The sequence below is a fragment of the Suricata suricatta genome, chromosome 10 (assembly GCF_006229205.1).
Source record: "Suricata suricatta isolate VVHF042 chromosome 10, meerkat_22Aug2017_6uvM2_HiC, whole genome shotgun sequence".
Classification (NCBI taxonomy): domain Eukaryota; kingdom Metazoa; phylum Chordata; class Mammalia; order Carnivora; family Herpestidae; genus Suricata; species Suricata suricatta.
The window spans coordinates 82,272,287-82,299,175 of NC_043709.1; the positions used below are offsets into that span (position 1 = coordinate 82,272,287).

The 26,889-nt window shown below is 35.8% G+C and overlaps 1 protein-coding gene and 1 pseudogene across 2 annotated transcripts in view; one reads left to right on the forward strand and one right to left on the reverse strand.

Annotated features, from left to right (window-relative positions):
- Positions 1 to 26,889, forward strand: part of SOX5 (SRY-box transcription factor 5) — a 398,183-nt gene that overhangs the window by 100,050 nt on the left and 271,244 nt on the right. The gene's annotated exons all lie outside the window — the stretch shown is intronic.
- LOC115305739 lies at positions 22,255 to 22,382 on the reverse strand (annotated as a pseudogene).

Sequence of the window (26,889 nt, forward strand, 5' to 3'; positions counted from 1 at the left end):
TGTGATGTCTTCCTTACTTTCACACATGGGTAAGTTTGATTGAGTAAAACTTAAAGATTCAAGAATAGAATGTGACAGTGGAGCCCAGAATAGGTACCGCCTACAACCCCAACTATCTGCAGGCTGGTTTGTTCATCTCCAGTTTTTGTCCCCAAGGCCATTTCACAAATTTATTAAATTTTATGACCTTTGTGCATGAATGCATCTTATGTTACCTTAGTCTAGGCTGTTCCAAAATTAATACGGTTTAGGCCTATTGTATATTTAAAAACTATTGATTATGCTCTGTTAGCTATGCTGAAGTTCCCATTTTGTTCAGCTTCCAGGATGCCTTTCTTTTAAGATTTCATCTTATAAATCTCTTTAATAGTTACTGAGAGTTGCCACTAGGTGATATGCACATGAAGTAAAATTCAGGCAAACAACCCAGTAAAACAACCAATGCCAACTATAGAACTTCTGTGTAACTAACAGTCACCCTTTATGTTCCAGATGTTTACTAACTCCTATTTAAACCTGTGTTCTTCCTGAGCATGGATGCTACATTGACTTTTCTAATTAAGAGTCAGAGGGAAATGAAAACAAACAAAAAATAGTGACATAAAAAGACATTTTACACCAAAAATATACTGCATTTATACTATGTAACACTGAGCTGGGCTGATTTCTAGTCTGTTGTTAGGACACTGGCAAATTATGAGTATATATGGCACAAAATGTATGTTAACCAGTATATTTGGGAGTCATATGGTAATTAAATATTTCTGGGTTCCTACCAGATGCATAGCTGGGACATGGATTTTAGTTATAATTTATGTAATTCACATGATCTTACAGTTGGAAAGAGTTTTAGAAATAATCTAGTCAGCCAAACACTTTTGGCTTTCATCCATGTGGAGATAAAAGTGGGGTTTTGAGGAGGACCTAGACAATTTTTTTAATGTGTTGGAATTTTTCTTGATATTAAAACTACTATCTTCTTCTATAAGAATTGTTTAAGAAACCATAAAAATTAAAAGAAAATTGCTTAAATCCGTAGGTTTTGATATAACAACTCTTATCTTTATGATGCATTTCTTTTTTATCTTTAGTTTTACATATTCTGCTTATTTTGCATGATCAATTTTATGCTTTTAAAGTTATTTTGTATCTCTTAGGTTGTGATACATTATGATTAACTAAGTCTACAGTTTATTCATATTTTATTAGTTTTCAGCAAGTGTGCTTTATCTGCTCTAGGATGTCATCAAGGATAACATAATACATTTAGTTGTCATGTCTCCTTGGGTTTCCTTTGGCCGTGACAATTTCTCAGACTGTTTTTGTTTTTGATAACCTTGAAAATTTTGAGGAATACTGTTTAGGTCTAATGTAGAATATCCCTCTATTTGAATTGTCTGGTGGTTTTCTCTTGATTAAACTAGGGTGATAGGTTTGGGGAGGAAGATCACAAGGTAAAGTACCATTTTTGTCACATAATATCAAAGGTACTTACCTGCTATATGAATTATGAATTTGATGTTGACCTTGATCATCTACCTGGCTGACAAAGTGTTTGTCAGGTTTTTCCACTGTAAAGTTACCCCCCGGCCCCCTTTCTAAATGCTACTTTTTGGAAGGGAGTTGCTATGTGCAGCCCATATTTAAAGAGTAGGGAGTTATGTTCTCCCTCCTTTAGAGTACAGTATCGACATAATTTATTTGAAATTTTTTTGCATGAGAGATTTAACTCTTCTCCATCATTTATTAATTCATTCAATCATTTATTTATGTAAGTATGGACAGCATGGAAATTTTATACTTGGACTCATAATCCAATTCTACTTTATTTTGTTGCTCAACTTGCTTCAGCTTTGGCCATTAGAAGCTCTTTCTATTGACATCTGTGTCATGTTGACATATAACTGTGGTTGCGGGTAATTTTTTTTCTAGAGCACTTCTTTACTTTCTGGCACTGTAGGGTGCTGCAGACTCATTTAAGTATTACATGCCCTGGTTCTAGAATCAGCCATTTCTCTAAGAAGCCCAGGTTTATTTTACTGGAGAATGGTATTAAAAAGCCAGATCTGGACACAAAGTGTGTTCCTTGCTACTAAGGTGTCCTTTCTTTTAGGGCCCCTTATCTGACAAAACAAAGAAATATATGTGCATACTAACCTTTATACATACGTATCTATAAATATTTCTATGCCTGTCTATATATTAAGAAAAACATGATTTCTTACTAATGTCTGCAACTGTAATCCATTTCCACATGGATCATTCTAGTCTCATTCCTTGTTACTGTTTACATTTCTACCCCAACTGTGAGTAACCCAGATCCTACCATCCACCATCCATTTGCCTATTGTTCAATTCCTGTGTATATGTATAACAGTATGAGAATTACTAACTGATAGAGCCAGGTGAAGCATCTTTATAAATAGACTATAATACTCATGTGCAATTCCTTTGCCTTTAGTTTTACAGATTCCATCCATCTCCAAAATTACTTAGGTAATTTGTCTTCTACCTCATTCAGTAAGGTTTCTCCATGTATTTGTAATATGATTAAATGCCTTCTAAGTGTTTTTTTCTAGTATCTCTCAAATTTTTAAATTATTTTGTAGAATCCTCTTACATCAAAGTTCAGTCTTTATGTTGTGCATTTCTAAATGTCTTGAGAAATGTATATTGTCACTTGTCCACCATTATAGTATCATTCAGAGCAGTTTGATAACCTTAAAAGTCCCCTGTGCTTCATTTGTTCCTCCCTCCTTCTCTCCCCAGAATTCTAAGCAATCTCTTATCTTTCTACTAATCTCTGTAGTTTTTTCTAGACTGCCGTAAAATTGGAATCATACAGTGTGTCTCTTTCAAACTGGCTTTCTTCCTATATCAATGGGCATTCAAGTTTCCTTCATATCTGTTCCCAACTCATTTCTTTTTAGCACTGAATAAAATTCCATTGTATGAATATACCAGTTTGTTTATCCATTCGCCTATCAAAGGACATCTTAGTTGCTTCCAGTTTTTGTTTGTTAAGAATAAAACTTCTATAAGTATTTATGTGAAGATTTTTGCGTGGACATAAGTTTTCAGCTCAACTTGGTAAACACCTAGGAATGTGGTTGCTGAAATGCATGGTAAGATTATGCGTAGCTTCTCTAAGAAACTGCCAAACTGTCTCCCAAAGTGGCTGTGACATTTTGCATTCCCAGCAGCAATGAATATAAGTTCTTCTTGCTCCATATCCCCACCAGCATTTGATATTGTTATTTGGAGTTTATCCATTCAGATCGATTTGTAGTGGCATCTCATTGTTTTCATATGTAGTTCTTTGAAGACATATGATGTGGAGCATCTTTTCATATGTGTCTTTGCCATCTGTATATCTTCTTTGTGTATGTTTACATCTTTTGCTCATTTATTAATTGATTTTTTTCAATTGTTGAGTTTGAAGAATTCTTTTTGTTCTTTGGATACAAGTCCTATGTCAGGTATGTGTTTTGCAAATATTTTATTACAGGTTATGGCTTGTGCTTTTTTTTCTTTTCATATTTTCTTTTGTAGAGCAAAATTTTTAATTTTCATAAAGTCCAGCTTACCTCTTATCTTACAAGGATCATATTTTTGATGCTATAGCTAAATGTATGTTGCCTAGCCTAATGTCATTTAGATTTTCTCCTCTGTTATTTTCTACAAGCTATGTAGTTTTGCAATTTACAATTTAGGTCTATGATCTGCTTTGAGTTACTTTTTGTAAAAGGTTAAAGTAGTCTGCATAGTTTGTAGTTTTGCATATAGATGTCCAGTTCCAGCTCCATTTGTTGAAAAGACTATCATATATCCACAGAATTTCCTTTGTTCCTTAACCAAAGTCTAGTTGACTGTATTTGTGTGGGTCTATTTCTCCCCTCTATATTCTGTTCCATTGATCAATTTGTCTATTGTTTTGCCACTACCTCGTTGTCTTAATTACTATGACTTGAAAATTGAGTAATGTCAAGCCTTCAACTTTGTTCTTTTACTTCAGTAATGTGCTAGTTATTCTAGCTATTTTGCCTTCCCCTGTAGACTTTAGAATTAGTCTTGCTATCTAGAAAATTACTTCATGGGAAGTTGGAAGAATTGACATTTTAATAGTATTCAGTATTTTTGTCCATGAATATAAAATATTTCTCTATTGATTAAGATTTTCTTTGGTTTTAGTTTAATAGTTTTCTACATATAGATCTTTTACATATTTTATTATACTCACACATATATTTTCATTATATTGTGTTTTTATTTATTTATTTTTAGATACTTACTTATTTTTGAGATACAGAGTGTGAGGAGGAGAGGGGCAGAGAGACAGGAAGACATGGAATCTGAAACAGGCTCCAGACTCTAAGCTGTCAGCACAGAGCCTGATGTGGGGCTTGAACTCACAAATGAGGAGATCATGACCTGAGTTGAAGTTGGGTGTTTAGCCAATTGAGCCATCCAGGTGCCACTATATTATATTTTTAATTTCAAATTCCAGTTGTTCATTGCTAGAATAAAGGGAGGTAATTGGCTTTTGCATATTAACCTTGTATCCTGTGACTTTGGTATTCTTGGTTATTATCTCCAGGAAATTTTGTTTATTCTTTAAATTTTCCATGTAGATAATCATGTTATCTGTGAATGGAGACAGTTTTATTTCTTTCTTCTTAAGGTGTATACTTTTTATATCATTTTCTTGTCTTACTGCATTAGCTGGCTTCCAGTACAGTGTTGAGTAAGAGTGGTAAAATGGGACATCTTTGACTTGTTCTTGATTATAAAGCCTTCTAGGCATCATTAAGTATATTAACTGGTTTTATATAGATATTCTCTATCAAGTTGAGGGAATTTCCCTCTACTTCTATTTGACAAGAGTTGTTACCTTGAATAGGCATTAAAATGTGTCAAATGTTTTCTTCAATTGATATGATGTATTTTTGAAGTTTATATTTAAATTCCAGTTAATTGAAAAAAATAAATTCCAGTTAGTTGACATATAGTGTAATATTATTTACTTTCAGTTACACAATATAGTGATTCAATACTTCTATACAACACTGGGTACTTATCACAAGTGCACTCTTTTTTTTATGTCTATTTTTGAGAGAGAGAGAGGGGGGGGGGGCAGAGTGTAAGTAGGGGAGGGGGAGAGAGAGAGAGGGAGACACAGAATTCGAAGCAGGCTCCAGGCTTTGGGCTGTCAGTACTGAGCCTGACATCAGGCCGGAACTCACAGGTCTGTGGGATCATGACCTGAGACAAAGTCTGAGGCTTAACCTACTGAGCAACCCCGGTGCCCCTTATCACAAGTACACTCCTTAACCCCTATCACCTATTTTACACATTCCACCTCCCCTCTCTCCCCTTCCCACACTGGCCTCCCTTCTGGTAACCGTCAGTTTGTTCTCTATAGTTAAGAGTCTGTTTCTTTGTTTGCCTTTCTCTCTTTACCCCTTTTACTCATTTGTTTTGTTTCTTAAATTCTACATGTGAGTGAAATCATATGGCAGTTGTCTCTCTTGGACTGACTTATTTTGCTTAGCATAATAATCTCTAGCTCCTTTAGCATGTTCATGTGATGTGATTTTTGAATGTTGAACCAACCTTCTAAACTTGGAATAAATTCCACTGAGTTGTGGCTTACAATATCTGTATTAATGGGTTCAATTTGTCAATACTTTATTGAAAAATTTTGCATCTATGTTCATGAGAGATATTGGTCTAGAGTTGTTATTGTTTTTTTAATGAAATGTCTGTATTTTTATTTTTCTATCAAGATAATGTTGGATTCATAGAATGACTTGTGAAGTGTTTCCCTCACATGTTAATTTTTAATTTTTCTTTGAGAGGTGTTTGTGGCCCAGGTCTAAGGTCTAGGAAGAGCTAACATTGTAGCGCTGTACATTGGATTACAAAGTATTTTTGTGAGGGGAGAGGGTATCTTGAGTTGATATTCTTTCTGGTAATTTGGCATATGATCTTGGTATTTCTCCATGGTGTCATGTTGGCTCCTAAATAGTTGCATAGACCCTTAATTTGGAGGTATGTGACAGACCAGATCCAAGTGAATAATTCCCCAAAGGAAAGAAGACCCTAGACAGTGCCTCCCAATTTGCTTAGTAGGAAACATTTAGAGGTATTGGGACTTAAGAGTAAATCATATTATCCAGTAACAGCCACACAAGCAGAGATAGAGCATCCACAGCAGGAAGAGCTGTCATGAAGAAACATCGCTATTACATGTGGACATTATACTGTTTTCATTATTGTATTTCCCACAATTGTTTTTGCAGTTTCCTCCCTACAGATGTATTAAAAACTCAGCTCAAGATAGTAATATGCAGGCACTGTGAAATACAGAGACAGTCTTTATGGAAGCAGGAATATAAATTGAACATGGCAAACATGTAAAAGCTTGAATCTAAGAAAGGTACTTTATATATGAACAAGACCACTATGATGCATTTCTGTTCACATATAGAAGATTCCTAGTACATTATATTTTCCGAGTACTCACTTTTATTAATAAGGAAATTTGCCATGACAAAAATGTTTGTTTAATAATGGCAGCAATTGAGAGATATGTCAAGCAGCAGTTTATGTATTCAATAAAGCGATGTTCTTAACCACTTAGAAAAAATATTATGGAAAAGCAGAAAATCATATCATAGGAAAGGAATAGATGTTGAACAATGTTTATTTAACTGCAAAGAGAAAAAAAATGGGGAAATACATCCAGGGAGATGTGTAAAAATTCCAACAATAAATAGAAAGTTACATTGGCTTTAAATACTCCATTAATCAAAAGGTATGGTTGGCCATTGGAATGGATAGCAGGATCCCATACTATCTAAGCATTAGGATGACACTGTATACAATACATATGATCATGGCTCTGTGATGTACTACAATATCAAAAGAATAAAACGGGAATAAATTTAACAAAAGAACTATAAAACTTATACTCAAAAACTACAAAACATTGTAATAGCTTTGTGAGAAGAGCAGCAATATGGGGATGAGGGGACCAGAGACAGGATGAATGGAACTAAATGTTAAGCTCACAAATATATGCCACAGAAAAATCCTTTCTTCCCCCAAGCTATTTTTTCCATTGTTTTACAAAGGCCATTAAAATGAACAGCAGGTTGTGATGAAAATTTCATTAAGCCCCAGCTAAATCATTATGAGGGTGCCATATTCATGCCTTTGCTTCCTCTCATTGAGAGGGGAAAGCAGATTTCAGTAGAAAGTCTTTATTATTTCCGACCTTATCCCTGCCAACAGCAAACTAACAAAAATTCAGAACTTAGAAGAGAATGGTGTTCATACAAAAGGAGGCCACTGAGGTGAAATGGTTACAAAGAAAATTAGATTTGCTTATGAGTTGAAGAAAAAATGGCTCTTTTATTCCAGCTATGTTAGTTTTTCAAACAATTAAGATATTTTAAAAGTTATAAATAGGAGAAAATATATTAATATATTTTTGTTTGTATCTTTTTCCTCCATCAGAATTTTTGCCTATCATTATTTGATTTTTTAAATGTTTTATTTATTTTCAAGAGAGAGAGACAGCATGAGCAGTGGAGGGTCAGAGAGAGAGGGAAACACAGAATCTGAAGATGGGCTCTAGGCCCTGGGCTCTAGGCCCTGAGCTGTCAGCACAGAGCCTGACGCAGGGCATTTACCCACCGGCCATGAGATCATGACTTGAGCCAAAGTTGGATGCTTAACTGACTGAGCCACCCAGGCGCCCCTGCCTATCATTATTCACAAAAACCTGACATGAAAGACTTCCTTGTCCAGTGTCTCTTAACTGACATGGAGTGCCCAACTTCATAGAAAATTCACAGCTCAAAATATCTGGCCTATGTAATATAGTTGCATTAGAGTTGGTAATAACTAAGCTCTATCATGTAGTCTTTAACAATTAGAGGATTACGGCTAACAACAAGGTTTAGGGGCACCTGGGTGGCTTAGTTGGTTAAGCATCCGACTTTGGCTCAGGTCATGGTCTCACAGTCTGTGGGTTCGAGCCCTGCTACGGAGCCTGTGCTGACAGCTCAGAGCCTGGAGCCTGCTTCAGATTCTGTGTCTCCCTCTCTCTCTCTCTGCCTCTGCCCTGCTCATGCTCTGTTTCTCTCTGTCTCAATAATAAACAAACAAACAAAAAAAACCAAGGTTTAATATTAGAATATGGAACATGTAATATCTGCATCAATACTTTCATTAAATAACGATGTATTGGTGGGGGAAGTGTAACATGTATTAAGTGCATATCATGTGTTAACTGTAGTGTTTCATAATTTATAAGAAACACTTCATTTAATCTTTACATAAACCTTATAACCAGGGCCGCTCTGTATAGCTATCCCAATTTCAGGAAGTGCCACTCATACGAACTAAATATTCTTATTCTTATTATCTCCATTTTCAGATGAGAAAACATGATTAAATATGTCACAGTGTGACTAAGTGTCAGGGTCATTACTCAGACTGAAGTCAACCTAAACTATCATCCATGCTGTTAACCACTAGTTACACTGTTTCTTCCAATTAGGAATTTTGCCAGTAATAGTTTAATGTTACTCTTTAACCCAGGTCTGCCTAAATTTCTTTGAAATATTAAGTAATAAAGTATTACATAATAATAATTTTCTGCTAAAGTAAATTTCTAATGCCTCAGTGGTGATCATATTTCCAGAAAGTTGTAATTGAAAATCAGCTTAGTTTAAACTGTTTTTTGAGTTTAAAGTGCTAAAGCAAAAATGCTTGGGAGAGTGTCTTAATAAAAATTTCTTTTAGTTTTTATTATGTCTGGGAGCAAAATAGTTGTGGAATAATAGAAATTCAGAATTGGAATAAAATGTAGACACGTTTTAGAACCCTACCCTCATTTGTGAGAGACAGAGACAGAGAGACTAGGAGTGTGAAACTGACTGAGGCAGAGATACGCCGGAAATCGATCCCACAGCAAGTCAGTGTTAAAGCCAAATGAGAATCCAGTTCACATCTTACAGGTTCAGGTTCTTTCTTGTTTAGTTACAGCATACGTTCAGACATTCTTTATTCTCTTTTTCTCGGTCTTTTAGAAATAATGTCACTACCATAGTTTTAAAGAGTATTTCACTGTTTGCTAAATTTGATTGACTCTTAGGCAACCAGATATCTTAATTTACCTAATAAAGCCAAAATAGATAGGTATCCCCAGATGTCCCAAGCTCTCAAGTTCCAGTAAGCTAGGGATGATCTATAAATGTAGAGGAGCATTTGAGGTTAGTGGGTCAGATTCAGACCTTAACTTGATTTTCATTCAAACTTTGGGTATTTAACAGTGCAGATGAGAATAACTTTTCCCTTGATGAGAACTTTAAATACCTTACTTAGAATAGAATTTTTTTAGATACAAAGATTATAGCAAGCCTCTTCTTTTCATTTTTCTATATTATCATCAATGCTATGTGAAATATCTCTTTGCAATGGCCATTTCAGCTTATAGGCAAATTTACGTCTCTTCCTTCTAGAAACTCAAGAGGCAAAACTCACCTCTTCTTGATTCCCATCACTTCTGTGTGTTCCTCATCCAAGTTCAGTTGCTAGAAAGTTATTTTCACTCACTGCTTTAACTTTGTCATCATTTCTTTTCATGTTTCTATATTTTTGTGAGAGAAAAGAGCACAAACAGAGGAAGCAGGAAGAGGGGGTCAGAGGATCCAGAGGGGGCTGCTTGCTGATAGCAGTGAGCCTGATGCAGGGCTGAGTCCGAAGAATGAGGAGAGCATGACCCACACTGACGTCACGCTCAAGTGACGGCCACCCGGGTGCCCCTAACTCTCCTCTTTTTTAAGTACTGTTAACTGCCTCCGCTGTTACCTGTGCTCCACTGTAATGGAAGTGTCCATATATTTGTCAGCTTCTTCCCCTATGTGAAATTCCTTAAAAGTGAGTGTAGCACACATAGTAAATATTTAAAATATTTGTTGAAGGATGTTAATACCTCCTCAGCTCAATGGGGCCATTGGTGGCTTGAGGATGGAAGAGGAAACACCTTAACAAAGATTCAGCTCCTCTGCCACATGTTTATTATGTGAGCTACCTCATTTAATCCTCAAAAACTCTCAAGTTAACATTGTTTTGTATCTTAGAAATGAAAAACAGAGGCTTCGTAACTTGCTTATGTTCTTATTATACAAAGGAACTAGAATTAGAACAAAATTACTGTCTTCCACCGAACTACTTGGCATTGAATATAAGACTATATGTAATCTGACTTAATCTCTTTTTTCCCTAACCTTACTTTTCACTACTTTCTAAGGTACATGTTCTTGTGCTATCTTATCAAACTGCTTTTGGTTCTTTCAGTACTGCATTTTTAATACTACGGTACTTTTTCATATGTGGTTTCTTCTTCCTGAAGTGTCATTCCTTGTCTTATCTACCCAATGAATTTGTATTCATCTTTTAAGACTCAGCACCTTCTCTGAACACCTTTGTCAGGATTTGGCTTAGGCTACCCTACTGGCACTAGCTCACCTTTGTTAGTTCTTATAACCTCATTACCACTACTGCTTATTTACCTCCTGTCTTCTACGTGGTATGTGAATGAAGAGTCCTTAGTTTAACTACCTGTGCCTCTCTGTTTCTTAATGGGCTTGACACATAAAGGGTGATTGTTTATCTTAACTGTGACAGTCAAACCACTAATTGACATTTTGTAGCCTTTGTTAACTAACACTCCCCTAAAATTGGATGAGGTTTCATTTGTCTTTTTGTTCTGGTTTTAACATTCTCTTTTCTTCGTATCCTACTCAGACTCTGCCTTGACTTTCCTATTTATCTCATCCTGTCTTCTCCAAACTTTTTCTCCTCATATGTGTATCCCTATCATTGTTTAATCATTGAGATCATTACTTTCAGTTTTTTTTCTGGGACCTAAGAGTTAAAACTTTGTCCTAGGTCACAGAACTAGATATTATAAGATCCAGAATAGAAGACTAAGATACACACATAAAGAAAACTTTGTGTTCACATTAATCTTTTAAATTACTCTAATATTTCACATCTCTCTAAGGTAATATATTGGTATTGTCTATGAATTAGTGGCCATAGACAATAATTCTCCCCCACTGCTGTAGGCAAAGTGAGTAGTGAATTGGGTTGACCTATGAATAATCTTTCAAAATTCAAAGTTATATCTAGTTCTTTAATAGTGTGTTATCATCATGTAGACCACCACTCTTTTCTAAATGTGTAGAGTTGACATGGCAGAGGGAATTCTTATTTCTTATAATGGGCTCAAGATGGGGGTCACTTAATTTTGGATCTTCTGTTCCACAACCTCCCCTCCCCCACCCCACACACAGTTCATGTTAGAGGGCAATGGTGAAAAAATGACTGATTACTTTCAAAACCGTCTCTGTTCCCTTCAGTCTTCCAAGAAATCTAACATGTTACTTCAAGGCTAGAATTTCCAAACTTGGGACTCATGAGGCATTTTTAAATTTTAAATAAGTTCTCTGCATAAAGGTAAACATCTACCTTTTTCTTACTGATTTTATTATTATTTATAATAATTATTGAGAGAGAGCATGTCCGTGAGAGAGCATGAGCAGGGGAGGGGTGGAGGGAGAAACAGAAAATCTTAAGCAGGCTCCACACTCAGCTCTGAGCCCATGCAAGGCTCGATCCTAAGACCCTGAGTTCATGACCTGAGCCTCAACCAAGACTTGGATGCTCAACCAACTGAGCGACCCAGGTGGCCCTACCTTATTATTTTTATTATAGAAAACATTACATTTTCTTGCTTTTAAGTTGCTATAATAATTGTGTTAATGTAATGAATATCTGCCTTCAACTGGCAATGCTAACTGCTCTACTTTCATCAGAGGGTTGTTGATGGAAACAAATGAGGTAAGTCACATGAAAGCACTTTATAAATTATAACTAGAACTTGGAATTGCACCAATTATTGTCGTTATCACTTCTTGGCTGGTTAGAAACACTGGTACTTTAGGCATCTGGAAACATTATCTGGTTCCCAACGTTTCTTTCCCAGGATGCTTTTCTGTACTGAAAAAAATATGATTCGGACCTGCAGAATTCTGGAAATTGAAGATATGTAGCTGATAGTAACAACAACAACAAATTCAATGTTCCTAAAAATCCTGGGAGAGGTAGTTGCTTTGATTTTTATTTATATAAATTTCCCTAAATAAAATATGGTTAGGCAATTTTCTACCTCAAGAATTACTGTTCCAAAAGAAAGAAAAAAATTTCTACATTGATACAAATCAGGTTAGAACTGTGACTGACATGGACCTAGGAGAGGCATTTTAACATTGCATTTGAGGACTTGGTATATTCTTATTTCTACAGTAAATGGGAATGTGTGCTGAAGAGAAATAGAAGTGACGGCTTCCCGGGCCAAAGTTGCATAATTTCCTAAGATTTTAGCTTTCTTTTATGTGGTTTATTTATTCTTCCTTTCCTCACCCACTAGGCTTCTTTTCTTTTCATTCCGTGTGTGTGTGTGTGTGTGTGTGTGTGTGTGTGTGTGGTGTGTAGTCCTCCTTTTCAGATCCCACATATGCTTGGCTTTATTTAGCATCTTTATCTGTCAGTGTTCTTCCTTCTTAGAGTGTGACGCCCACACCTCCAAAATTGTTGTGCCGTGATGAGTGTACTCCTTGTGTGTAAGAAACTGCATTTATTTGTGAAATTTCTTTTCTACTAGAACTAGACTTTGTCATTATTTACACGACTCAAACTTCTTTTTTCTGAACTTCAGAAAATCTTCTCTCACAATTCCTATTACAAGGCCCTAAAGGCACAACCTATTACCAAAGTTACCCAGTGTTACTTTACATGCAACAGTTCATTGCTTTTGGTACTGACTTCACAAAAGAGTTAGTTTTCTTTTTGTGAGAACTAATCAAAAACAATGGGACGGGCTTGGAAAACCATATATGTGATGTACTTCAAACCTTCACTCTGAGTTATCTGCAGACCATAGACCGTCAGTGGGCGAAGGGGATACTGAGATTTTCATTCTCATTTTCTCTGTGTCGCCATCAGACACAATGAGAAAGATTGTTTTCTCATGTGGAAAAAGTTAGTAAGTATCACTCTGATGCCTTGCAATGCAGTGCAAATCCTCAGTGGCAAATAACAAAACAAAACAAAACAAAATAAAACAAAACAAAACAAAACAAAAAAACACCTTTCATTTAACTCCATTTGTAGTAATTGCAGACTTGGGAGGACACTTTTTAAGTTTGTAACTAGATGTTTGTGAAACAGAAAGTATTGATAAATGGTTGGTCATTAATTATCCTCTCTTAAAACTTTCCAATATGTATGGATATTGTTTTATAATGTATCATTTTGATACATCTATTGAAAATACTTTAGTTGATTTCACCTTTTCTATGATACTTATGCTTTTTTTCCCCACCAGAAATAGTTAGTTAATGCTCTTTTAATTTTTATTATAAATATGTTGACATATAAAACCAATAGATTCTCTAAATAGGTATAATATCCCCCTGATTTAGAACTTATTTAGGGGTCCTAACATATGTATTGTAAATAGTGTATTTTCATCTGTGGTGTGCTACAGCATTAAATGCAATTATTCTATGGGAAAGACAGGCCCCTGGTACATGATATTTGGCTTTGTGAATATCCCTACAGGCATTGCATGTTTGATGTTTGAGTTCACATTATAAATCGCAATGCCTGTTCTTGTAATTTAAATGTCTGTTGTCAAACAGCCCCTTAGAAATTAAATTGAACTATATTACATTAACAGACAAGCTGAAATAGAAATTCAGAATTGCCCCCTAATTTTACCAACTTTTTAATTACTATTTCTCATAAGGAAATTATGGAGATGGACTTTCCTAAATTCAAAATTCCAAAGCATTCCATTAATTGGGCAAAGATGAGGGCACTTTGAAATTCACTCTTGTTTTAAAACCACATTTGATGAGGTGGGAAAAATAAAAAGTGAACGGATCAGGGGAAAAGCTTAAAGATACTTTAATTGCCAGAGGTTTGAGTTGCTTTTGTTTAGTTACTCACTGTCCTTTTGACAAAGTACATGTTGAAGAGGCTTTGTAAGTGCTGTTCCACTGAAGGACAAACAAGGGTACTTTTCAATTGAGCCCTTTTAAGTTTTGTTCCTTCACACTCCTGCTGCTGTTGGAGGCTACTCCTAATGCATTGTGGCTCTGTGTTCATCTGTGCAGTCTGTCACTGGAAAATGTCTCTCTTCTTGTTGAGCAAGCTAGAGTCTAACCTCCAGGCACCCTTTTCAAAGGCACCACTGTATGGAAATCGACACTCATAAAATGATGATAAAGAAAAGAGTTTATTTTTTAAAGGTCAGGACAAGAAGACACCCTCCAATGCTGCTGAGCCTCTTTCTTCAGGAAGAAGTGTTTTAACTTTAGCACAGTTAGTGGAGTTTGAAGCCTTGTAATTTTTCAACACTAAAGTGAAACTTTGCTGTCAGCTCTTTTTCAAGTGGTGTCCATTGTAGTGGTTTATCTTGATAGTTTTTTATTTCGTTAAGTGCTTTAGGGAATTAATTTATATTTTCTTGTGAGACCTTCTGACTTGGACTGTGATGGCTCACAGATTACCTTTGGGCTCTTATTTATATAAAGCAGTAGGTCTCTGAGCTGAGATCCAGGATTGTCTGGACAAGAAACCTGTTTGGCCAAGAAAACTTCTATTCTTTTTAACTAGAACTTGTACGTTTGTTAGTAATTGGGAAGGACGCTTAATATTTTGTCCTGAATGTTCGCCTGTCTGAGAACAACCAAGCCAACATTCTCTTCTCAGGTGTCTATTTGTCTGTTAACAGAAAAGTTCTATTTGATTCCTACTCATACATGAGTTTGTCTACTGAGGAGACTCTGTTGAACGATCGTTTCAACATCTCTATACCCAAGTGTTTTTAAAATTTTCTAAATCTTTCAGATAAATATGGCACCCCTATTTTTTTTTGTCCTTCACTGAAACTGTCAGTTCCAGATTTTTAGTTTTAATACGTGGATCACTTAAAAAAGATCCACTGACCCAGGCTGTACATTTTGAGATAAACATTAGTGGAATGTGCCAGCCCTTCTTGCTGCTTATGTGCCACAGCTTTTGGAGATATCATGTATTCAAGAGTGAAGAGCCAGCCACCTGTTTCTGAGCCCCCTTTTCCCTCACATTAAAGGTTCAGGCCCTTACTGAATAGCAACACTCTAATCTGGGGAACAGACACAGCACTTTTCTGAAACTGATTTCTCACACTAGACTAGCTGGAGGATTTTCTGTATTTGCCCGTGTATGTGTTTTTTCACTCAGTTACCCTTGAGGCACTTGTCATGACCATGCATATTAAAATTAATCAGACCTCCTAGGCCTGTGTGGCTGTGTGTTTAACATGAAGAAGTGGATGTCAAGCAAATGCCCTAATTAAATAGGCCTGCTTGGTTTTGTTCTAGTGGATGCTTGGTCTTTTTTTTAATAGGAGTTGCTTACAGGGAAGGCACGGACAGCATTAGAGTCAGTGGAGAGCTCACTCAGAGTTTCCTGTGCCACCTGCTCCCAGAGTTCTGAGACCGCAAGAACTCCCAGTGTGCCTTTCTTAACTACTCTTGATGTTGAGGAGAAGTGTGGCCAAGATGGTGAGGGAGCAGTGAGGCTGGGGCAAACCAGAATGAGCATATGACCTGGACATTTGGATTGATTAAGAAAGTCCATCTTACATGATGATAAACTTTCGATACCAGATTGTGCTCGGTGCTCCCATTTTTTGATGATGAAGTTTAATGGTAAGGGAAAGATCATATGTGAAATTTAGAATGAATTTCCTTCTTTCTATGTCCTGAATTTGGGAACCAGTTTTTATTCCTCTATCTTTGCCATTAATTATGTCCTAGGTCATCTACATATCACTGAGGCAATGAATGAATAAATAGATAAAAACTTAATATTTATATATTATAACACACAAGCTGAAATAGAAATTCAGAATTGTCCCCTAATCGCATATATATAACATATATATTGCATAATATATATATTACATATATGTATATTGCATAATATATATCTCTTATGCAATATATATACAAAGTTCTGCTCTACTCAGATAGTTTTTGTACTTAGCCTATTTTCACTTATGTTAGACTTTTCCATAGCTTTAGGGAAGACTATGATGGGACATTTGGAAGCAGACTTTTATGAAGAGTAAGCTCAAAGTACTGAAATGTTCTCAGGCTGACATAACACAGTAGCTTTTTTTGTTTGCATATTTAATGTCATAAATGTGGTAAACTGTAACACCCTGATCACTGAGTAGGGATATTCATCACAATTCGTGTGTATTATTTGGACCCCCTTTTTGTATTTCAGAAAATAGAAACACAAATTAAATAAGAATATTTTAAATTAATCTGATATATATATATATATCAGATGTGTACACACACACACACACACACACACAGAATAAATAAAGCATGGAGCCAACATTAAAAACAATTTAAAAATAAAGCAATAAAAACTCATAAATGTTAAAGTTTTGGGAATTATAGTTTCATAAATTTCCAAATAACTATAGTAAGTTATTGAGTAAAAGATTACTCTGGAAGGACACGGTCTGTAAATTGATTGGTTCCTTCTCAAGTTGAATTGATTGGGCAACCCCAAAGATCTATCGTTTTCCAATGTTTCTTTCTTCCCTCCTTTTGGATCTAAGAAGTCAGAGGATCCCTCCATTAACCTACGCACTCCCTCGCTTTAATGTGGGTGTGCAGCTCTCATGTAGAGGACTGTACCAGCAATGCCAAGCAACTGCCTGGTACCCAACAGTCATAGAGACCCCTGCTCTATTCACTTAGGTTGCTCCTGGTTATTTATTACCACAACGCAGGCTGTTGAGTGTGGGTGTATGTGAAAAAGAAAGAGAAATAAAGGCCCTGAACAAGTAAATACATCTTTCATCATTTCTTTTGTTTAGTGTGTTTACTGTGTGCTTTTCTTAGTCAATAGAAGTTGTTTGACAGTTCTGCAGAAGGGTAAGAAAGCTTTTCCTGAACTTTATCTTTTTGTTTTCTCTGTAGAAGAAGTTTCGATTTACCATTTGCTTTTTATTGCAACATGTCTGTATAGAATGTTTTTTTGAAGATAGTTATTGTGGTTAATATGACAAGTACAGGTGATTATGAAACATGATAGACAGCTTTGTCGGCTTTGTTTGAAATGGACAGTTAAGAGACTAGAATTCTCAGTTTTCATTTCTCAACTTTTTAATTAGAAGTAGAAAATGAAATATTATACAAATCACCTTTATTACCTCCTTCTAGGAAACATGCCATTTGTTCTCAGGCCTTATGTAAGCTTCACTGAAATATCGAGCCTTGATTTAATTTGTATTTAAGTTCTCTCCTCCCTGCATATTAATAGAATATCAATGTTGAGCTCATTGCATGGTGTAATTACTGAAGAGATCAGTCGCTGGGAAAGCGCACCATAATTGAGCACGTCTGTTTATTATAACAGGACAGTGCTCCTATGCTGTATTTAGTGTGTTAATAGATAAGAATTGATTTGCTGTTTCATGATGAATTAAATCTCTGTTGCTTAGGCCTTTCTTTTCTGAGAAGTTATGGTTTGTTGTAGAAATTTGCCCGAAAGGTTTCTATACCGTCGTGTGACATTAGTCATGTGGAAGACTGGGGAGCAGAAAGCCATATAAATGAGCAACACCCCCCTCCCCTTTGGAGTTTTGTTGTCTTCCTCTGCTTGTTTTTTCAATCCCCTAATGGTTTTGCTTCGGCCCTGGCTCCAGCACTCTAATATTTCCCACCAGGGTCAAGATGCTGCGTGTAAGTGAAGAAAAGCGGGGAGGTCATGATGTCGAGAGCAGCGCAGAATAAACAGGACAGGCCGCTCCCAGCTTTTACAGGGCGGAGTGCCCCCAGTTCTGGGGAGAGAAACTTCCATGAGCAAAATAGAAGGCGGAGGAATTCGCCGTGTTTGCTCATGTTGTGCCTCCTCAGTACGGAAGGTTAGCTGTTCTTGTCCTGCACAGGGAAGACGGCAGCCTTGTTTTATTCAGCCTGTTCTCCATTCAGCCAGAACCACCAGAACCGGAAATGACCAGAACTAAAAAGAGACTGAAATTGAATAGTTTAGCTCATCTTTTTCACTTAAGGAATATTATAATTAGGGGGTTAATAAAAAATATGAATTAGTCAAAAAGCATTGTAAGACTTGGAGTCCCTATTTTTTATTGCCAGGATTTCCCCTCCCTTTATTTTCTAAATTTCAAAAACTTAAAGATATTTGCTAGTTTCAAAGTATATTGCATTAAGTAGAAACGTATACAATATTGCCTTTAGAAATGGCTTATCTATTCCAAAAAATATGAAACCATCTGAAATATTGTCTAATAATTGTTTCTAAAGACTCAGAATTAAAGAAGTATTGAATCTGTCTGTAACAGGTTTTTAGATTTCTTTTTAGTTTTTTTAATATATGTTTATTTTCACAACATAAGATAAAATCTTGTCAACTGTTAGGTCTCCAAAATCTCCCTAGAATGAAATGAACACACACACACACACACACACACACACACACACACACACACACACACACACACAAACTAGATATAAGAAATGACTGGTAGATTTTGGAAACATTTATCACACTCTTAATCTCTAAACTAAAATTTTTGACCTAGAACAATTTTTGTCAAAAAGAAAATACACAGAAGAAGAGGATCTTAGTATGGAACAGAACTCCCCATTCTGTTGTGTATTTTACTTGTTCACTACCTTTGGACTCCTATTAACATCTGTATAAAGTCTCTCTTAATGCCCAACATGGAGTCAATACCTCCTTTCTCTGTGACACCTTTGTGTTTGTTCACCTCTCCACTCATTCCTCTTGTTGTGACAGAAAACATTTATGGAGGTCCTGGTACATGCAGGTGATTTTATAAGTGTTAATGAGAAGACAGAAATCAGTGATACAGTTTCTCTCCCCACGTTGCTCACAGTCTTTCGGGGAAGGCAAACCATGCGTCTTCCTGGTGAAAGGAGTTATGAGTAAGGAGGTACAGGAGACTCTGTCATTAGAGGGAAGGGTCCTTCAGTGCATGTATTTATCCTCTAAAATGACTTAATATTTATATACAGCATGTTTCTAGTGTATATAATATACATATCTGTTGTTATTTATGTCATCTATGAGGTCATATGGCTACAAAGACTGCCCTAGCCAATTCTCTTCATTTTTTTTAATGTTTATTTATTTTTGAAAAAAAGAAACAGAGCATGAGGAGGGGGAGCAGAGAGAGGGAGACACAGAATCTGAAGCAGCTTCAGGCTCTGAGCTGTCACCACAGGGCCTGACACAGGGATTGAACTCACAAGCCATGAGATCATGACCTGAGTCAAAGTGGGATGCTTATCCAATTGAGCCACCCAGGCGCCCTGAGCCAATTCTCCTTAAGTGCTGTGTGAAAAGCTCTTATGAAACTCACTGAATCTGCCCTTTTATAACATACCTTTGTATAGTATAGTTTAACTCAGCACCCCATCTTGTCTGGGTCTTTTCAAGTTATTGACTTCTGCCTAACCACACCTTAAGACAAATTTACAACTCTGAAGAAAATATTCTAATTGCTTTCTACCTAGCTCTCCAGTTAAGAAGACAGAACATATAATGCATTACTTCCCTTTTATCCATCTTCATCCTTTCTTCACTAAAATAGTAGAGAATATTATTTTTCATTCTTGCTTTATTACCAGCAGAATGACATTTGGAAAGGTGAGCCAAAATGATGATGAGGATGATGATGATGATGATGATCATAATTGGTACCAATGTAAATCTTACTCAAAGAGCTAAAACAGACTAAGTTCTTGATCCATTATGAAAAATTTAAATGCTTAGCCCAACTCATTAAAACTCATTAAAAGGTTTTTTTTGTAATTATACTTCCAATTTTTTCAAAAGTTTTTCAATTATTTATTTTGAGACAGAGAGAGAAAGCAGAGGGAGGGACAGAGAGAGAATCCCAAGCAGGCTCCTTGCCTTGACCGCAGAGCTCAACACAGGACTTGATCTCATGAACTATGTGATCATGATCTGAGCCAAAACCAAAGGTTGGAAGCTTTAACAGATCGAGCCACCTAGGCTCCACCATTATAACTTCAATTGTAGAGGTGCCTGGGTGGCTCAGTCAACTGAGTGTCCAACTTTAGCTCAGGTCATGATCTCGTGGTTCGTGATGTTTGAGCCCCATGTCGGGCTCTGTGCTGACAGCTCAGAGCCTGGAGCCTGCTTTGGATACTGTGTCTCCTTCTCTCTCCTCCCCCCCTCAAGCTCTGTCTCTCTCTGTCTTTCAATAATAAACATTAAAAAATTTTTAAAAACTAACTCTAATTGTAAACCAAACTGAAAAAGTTCTAACACATATAGGTGTACAACAGATACATATAGGACAAAGTAATGCATTTCTTCTGACATGCTCACATGTCCTGCTGGCAGTTAATAAAATGCAATCCATACATTTTCTTAAGTTCTTTGTACAAGGAGAAGAGACAATGATGGAGGAGCCTCAAGGGGGTGGAAGTGGACCTATTTAATTTCTTCTCAAGAGTGGAAAAGGAGCCTCAGCCGGCATATGTAGTACTTGTACCATCCTGTATATACCATCTCTTCCAGAGCCCTTGATTAAAGTAGGTGGGTAGTCAGCCTGTGGCTGCAGTGGGCTCACTTCCTGTCTAACTCCCCAGCCTCTGCTCTCATTTCCTACCATTCCCTGCATCACGCTTCATGACTTTTAACGCCGAGTTGCCTGTGGTTTTTCACGGCCACCATGCTTTTCTTTGCTTATGATATTTGGTTATAGTGCCTTTCACCTTACTTTGCACCTTGGTGATGCCATTCATCCTTAATATTTTCTGCTAACCCTGATGGCCCCCATTATCCCTCCCATAAGAAATTTTGTCTTTGTGTCTCTCCTCTATTAGATTTTGACTTCATAAAACAGTGGTCAGTAAATTACAGCCTGAAGGCCTAATCTAGGCTGTTGCCTGGTTTTGTAGGATCTGTGAACTGAGAATGGTTTTTTCCTATTTTTGAATTATCAAAAAAATGAAAAGAAGAATATTTTTTACTTTAAAATATTTTATTGGAATCCATTTGATAAAGCCAAGTACTTGTTTATGACAAAGAAGTCAAAGTGGCCTAAATGATATTTAAGTGTCTCAAAATTTCTGAGTAGTTTCCCTCTTCCAGTAAATTGACAGCTACTCACATGAAGTAATACAGGAAAGATAGATGTAAGTTCCTGAGATCTACCCACCACCAGATAGGAGACATCCTTTGTGTCTACAAAATCCATTGTAGCCCGGGAGAAAGGACATGGCTCTTCCTACTCAACACAGCCTAGATGGAAGTCGCAGGACCCATTGGCCTAGGCATCCAGACATCTCAACAGCACTTCTCCAAGAGGGTAAATTCCAAACTTCAGCCCTTCAGTCACCAGATTTGTGCCTAATCTGTGAAAGGTCACTGCCTCAGCAAGGTTTCCAGAATTATCATGCTACAAAGATGAAAACGGTGGAACCAATGGGAAGGACAAGCAAAGTTAAGGCTCCTTTTGGCCCCTTCTCACAGACTCAAGTATCCAGCTCTCCAAATGAAAGTTTTATGTTACTTGAACATTATATGAAGTTCAAATTGTGTCTGTAAATGAAGGTTCATTAGAACACAGACATGCACATTCATTTACATATTGAGGTAATGTCCTGTAATATAATGTACTTTAGTGTTACAACGGTAGAATTAAGTAGTGTTGCCCACAAAAGCCTAAAATATTTGCTCTCTGGCCCTTTACGGAGTCTGCTAATCCCTGTCCTTGAGGGCAGGGACAGAGTCTCTGTCATCTCCTTATCCAGAGTTTCTAGTGTAGTAATTCCTAGTTTAATGAGTTAATTAATGGTTGAATAAGCTATCTCTGACCTGAAGCAAGGAATCCAGCCTAGGGTTTCTAGCTCTCTTCCTAACAGAAGTTTAATAGAGGTAATAATGAATTATGAAGATCTGGGTGCTAGTTTTGCTCTAATCATTGTCTAATCTTGTACAACTGCTTTAGTTTTCTTTATTTAAAAATAGAATTATTACAATGAATGGATTTCATAGTTCTTTACAGGCATAAAATTCTAGAAATATTATATCAATGTTTTTGTTAACTCAGTATGCAAAAAAGAATATTAACAGTATTGGAGAGCTCATTATTAAACTGATAAGAACAGATACTACACTTGATCTTAGCCAAAAGGCCGAGAAGCGATTGGAGAGCTCATTATTAAGAAACGTGATCAAAAAGAAAAAAGAACAGTGAACTTTTACAGATCTATTATACATAAGGTTTATTACTGGGTTGATTAGGTGTTCCACTGTAAACCAAATAAAAAGCAAGTGTACTGTTGGTCTGCACTATGAATCTCTAGAATGAATGTATTGGGGTAGAAGATAAGATCTTTTTATAAGATCTGTGGCTTATAATTTATCTATATTCTTTTGCCATAATTTTGTTCAAATAATGAAAGGCAGACACTCTTAATGTTAGCTTTTACTAGAATCCTGAATTATTCTGGGTTTATATCTCTTTTTTTTTTTTTTAAACAAAATATTCTCTTATATGTAGCTGCATCCCCAGTGGTATTACAAGCTAGGTCAAGGTAATGTTGATAATAAATCGACCTACCTACCTTATTTTCTAAATTATGAAAATTACAGAGTTCTGTCATCTCTAAAGTGACTTCGGATTCTAACAGAGGTGCCAATTGTAGTTTTGGACAGTCATGAAGATATCTTACATGAAAATATCACAACATAATTTACAGACTCTGGATAAAGACATTGTACAGTTTATACCCATCTCTAATGTATTTAAAAAGACAATAAAAAGGCAAAACAAATTAGGCTTTTGTTTCAAAAGATTCTTACTTAGATGAGAATATTCTTGAGTTACACTGGTCATCCAAAACAACCTATAAAAATAGTACAGATAGAAGAACTAAAAGAGAAAGATAATTTAAAAATATTATCCAAATGGATAATTACAAATTTTCTACTGTTTGCTATAGACAGAATTAAAATGCAGCATTGAAGTGTAAAAGAATATGTTCTACACTGTTTGCTAAAATGCCTAACTAGTTAAGTGGAATGCACAAAATAGTAATGGCCTCTAAATTAATCTTTTCTAGTTTTTACACATGTAGGACTTATATGTTACAAGGTGATGAATGGTAGGAAAGATGTATCCAATAATTTAAAATCTGCTAAAGGAAGTGAAAAAAATGTGAACATCCAAGAAGAATTTCATAAAAAATATTTTCTAGAAACTCTGTGTCAACTTTTGTGAAATAACCTCAAGAAACAATAAATAATTTTACATGGCCTCATTTCTAGTACTAGGGTCCTCCTGCATTGTTATACAACCTTTTTGTAATGCCTTGTGTAGAAATCTGGTTTTTTTAAATTTTATTTTTAATTTTTATTTATTTTTGAGGGAGATAGACAGAACACAAGCGGGAGGGGCAGAGAGAGAGAGGGAGTCACAGAATCCAAAACAGGCTCCAGGCTCTGAGCTGTCAGCACAGAGCCTGACGCAGGGCTCAAACTCACCAACCATGAGATCATGCCCTAAGCCAAAGTGGGATGCTTAACCCACTGAGCCATGCAGATGCCCCTGTAGAAATTTTTTATATTGATGGTGAAAGAGTGTACATTTCCTATAACCTACTTGCTTCAGAGTTTGCTGTGTGGTCTATCTTGAATCAAGGTAGCTACCATCCAGTATGTGCAGGGCAATTCCAGAGCGTCAGTTCCATAGGGAATATATGTTAGGGCAAATCAGTATTATTGCCACTACTTCTAGTTTTTTCATTCTAGTTTTTTCATAGGCCTATCCCTCTATTTTGGAAATCTGAGTGCCATTAAAAACATACCTGAAACACATCTATAAGTGAATATTCTTTAAATTTATAAAAATAAAAAGCATTTTAATATTTTCCCATTTAGATTATTTCATCTGAAAACCCACTATTGTTTAAATGTCAGAAATCACCCTGTGATTTTAAGGGAGAATATTGCCTTTATTTTTGTTGCATTTGCTATAATTATAGGCTATTAGATAGAAAAATATTGATCGCATTATTTCATTTTTAAAATATATTAACTTCAATATAAATAGTTTAGAAAGTATATCTCAAATTACATTCGTAACATATAAGGAGATTATTTTGCTGATTATCAAAAATATAGACCCGTGCTTTCCAGAGCTCAGAAATTATTAACTTCTTTATGAAAATTCATGGATGCATCTTCTTTCTTCTGGAGCAAAACGGTACATGGATAAAGAATGACAGTTTTAAAGTATGTAGTTCTGTCTAAAACAAAATAAACATTTACTTGCCAAGGTTGGTTTCTACCTGTGATGACTACAGGACACTAAAACGTGTTTGAAACACCTTTTTTCTATAGGTTTACCTTTTTTTGCTTTTCCTGAACACATTCAGCACTCTGAAACATGGTGATCACGTCCTGTGATGTGTGTGTAGGTGAATGAGCTAGTATGTCTGTACCCTTCCTTCCCTTCTCCTCTCTGGGTGTCCCTGAGCTCTCCCCAGGCTGAGACAGATGGCTGCTGGTTTAGTTATGTGCGTGGGAGAGAGGGATTTCCACATGTGATTTTTACCATTTGGTAGTAATTAGTTTGTTGTATAAATTAACATTAACTGAACCATTCTTCAGGCATTGTTTGTAATTATCTTCTTTGAGTCTCTTAGTTGTGTAAAGAGATAAAAATCAGGGAAGGCACTGCTCCTTCTTTGATAAAAGTGGAAGAATCTATCATTAGACAGAATAGATCAACAATTACTATTGTATGCCCAGTAGACTAAAAACTTTGAAATAATTATAAAACAGAAAAAATGAGATTTTTCTGGAACATAATGGTTTAGAAATACAATTAGATTGTATTTAGAAATACAATTACATTGTGTATTAAAAATGTAAAAAATTGTGTGATTTTTTTAAAGGCATAACTGAATGTAAGAGAAAAATGAAATATAGTTCGAGGGTTGTTTTTCACATCATTTAACAAATTTCTCTTGGTTCTCACAATAACTACCTCTTGAAGGTCACGTCTCTCTTGTCTTTTTTCTTCCTTATATGTTGCATACTTTATTTATGTGCCTTCAGACAGAAGTATTTTAGTGTACATTTTATGAGAAGCATGTATTTTCTGAAATGTAGTATGCCGATATTCATCTTTTTTAAACAAAATGATTCATCAGCAAGTGGGATTTTGATAATGCAAGCTTGAAACTCTATCGAGTTGCTGTTTTCTCTCCTCTATCCCAAGTGAAGATGCTGAATATGAAGGAAACAATAAATAACCTATGCTTCTTTCAATTTGGTTTGGCCTTACTTATATGATTTAATATTTTTTCTGAATTTTCTTCTTGCGTCTTTCTCTAAAGAGATCTAATAGCTGATACCAGATAACAGATTGTCCTTTAAAGCATACATGTTTCTTTCTGAAAAAAATTCCCATCTGTGTTTTTCCTTTGAAAATTGCTCAAAGAAGCTACCAAGAAGAACAAATTATTGCTAGACATATTTTGACCCAAAGTATTTAAAGTGTGTCATCACACTTTTACTGTCCATAACACAGTCATAACTTTGATGTTGACCAGAAAATATGATGGTCGTTATTCTACCAAGAGTTTCTTTATTGCAGCCCATTAGGTAATAAAACCTCAGTCACACCAGAATTAATATTTGTGTGAATCGGTTATTAGATTATTAATAAAAAGAGAAATATATATCATAAGTAGCTATTTTCTATCATACAGTTACTGATCAGATATTAGTTGTAGAAGCTATAACTACCAGAAATAATTCATTTCCTGGCTTAAAAAAAATACTGTTGCAATTTGGTTCAAGGAATCCAATTATTTAATGAGTCTCCAAGATTTAAAAATATTTCAATACCATTGCAAATTACTTGGAAAAATAGGAACATTTTGCCCTTATTTAGAACAGTTACACTCAGTGAACCTTTCTGTGTGTGCAGATGAATAAAATTAAAATGAATAAGAAGTTTTTCAAATTAATTTTTTTAAACATTTATTTACGTATTTTTGAGAGACAGAGAGAGACAGATCATGAGCAGTGGAGAGGTAGACACAGAATCAGAAGGAGGTTCCAGGCTCTGAACTGCCAGAACAGAGCCCGATGTGGGACTCAAACCCACGAACTGTGAGATCATGACCTAAGCTGAAGTCGGATGCTCAACCAACTGAGCCACTCAGGTGCCCCTCAAATTAATTTTAAAGATGTTTTATTTTTATTTGTTAGATAAGTCATTCATGTATTTATGTTAATGTGAGGTTAAATGAGCTTTGCCACTTTTTTTTTTAAATCAGAATGTTTCAAGAAGATTTTCTGGATTACTACAATTGAGGTATTTTTAAAATATTTCTAATGCCAAACTTATTTCTATGAAATAGGGAAATGAAAAAGACTATGTGTCTAGAAGTTTGGCCTACCCAAAAAATATCTCCTATATTTTAATAATCAATTGAGATAAATAATGCCTCTACTTTGCATATGCATCACTTTTTAAATTTTTAAAAATATTTATTTATTTTTAAAAGAGCGAGACACACACACAGACACAGAGCACAAGCAGTGGAGAGACATAGAGAGACACAGGCTCCAAAGCCGGCTCCAGGCTAAGAGGTATCAAGACAGAGCCTGACTCAGGGCTCAAACCCACGAGCTATG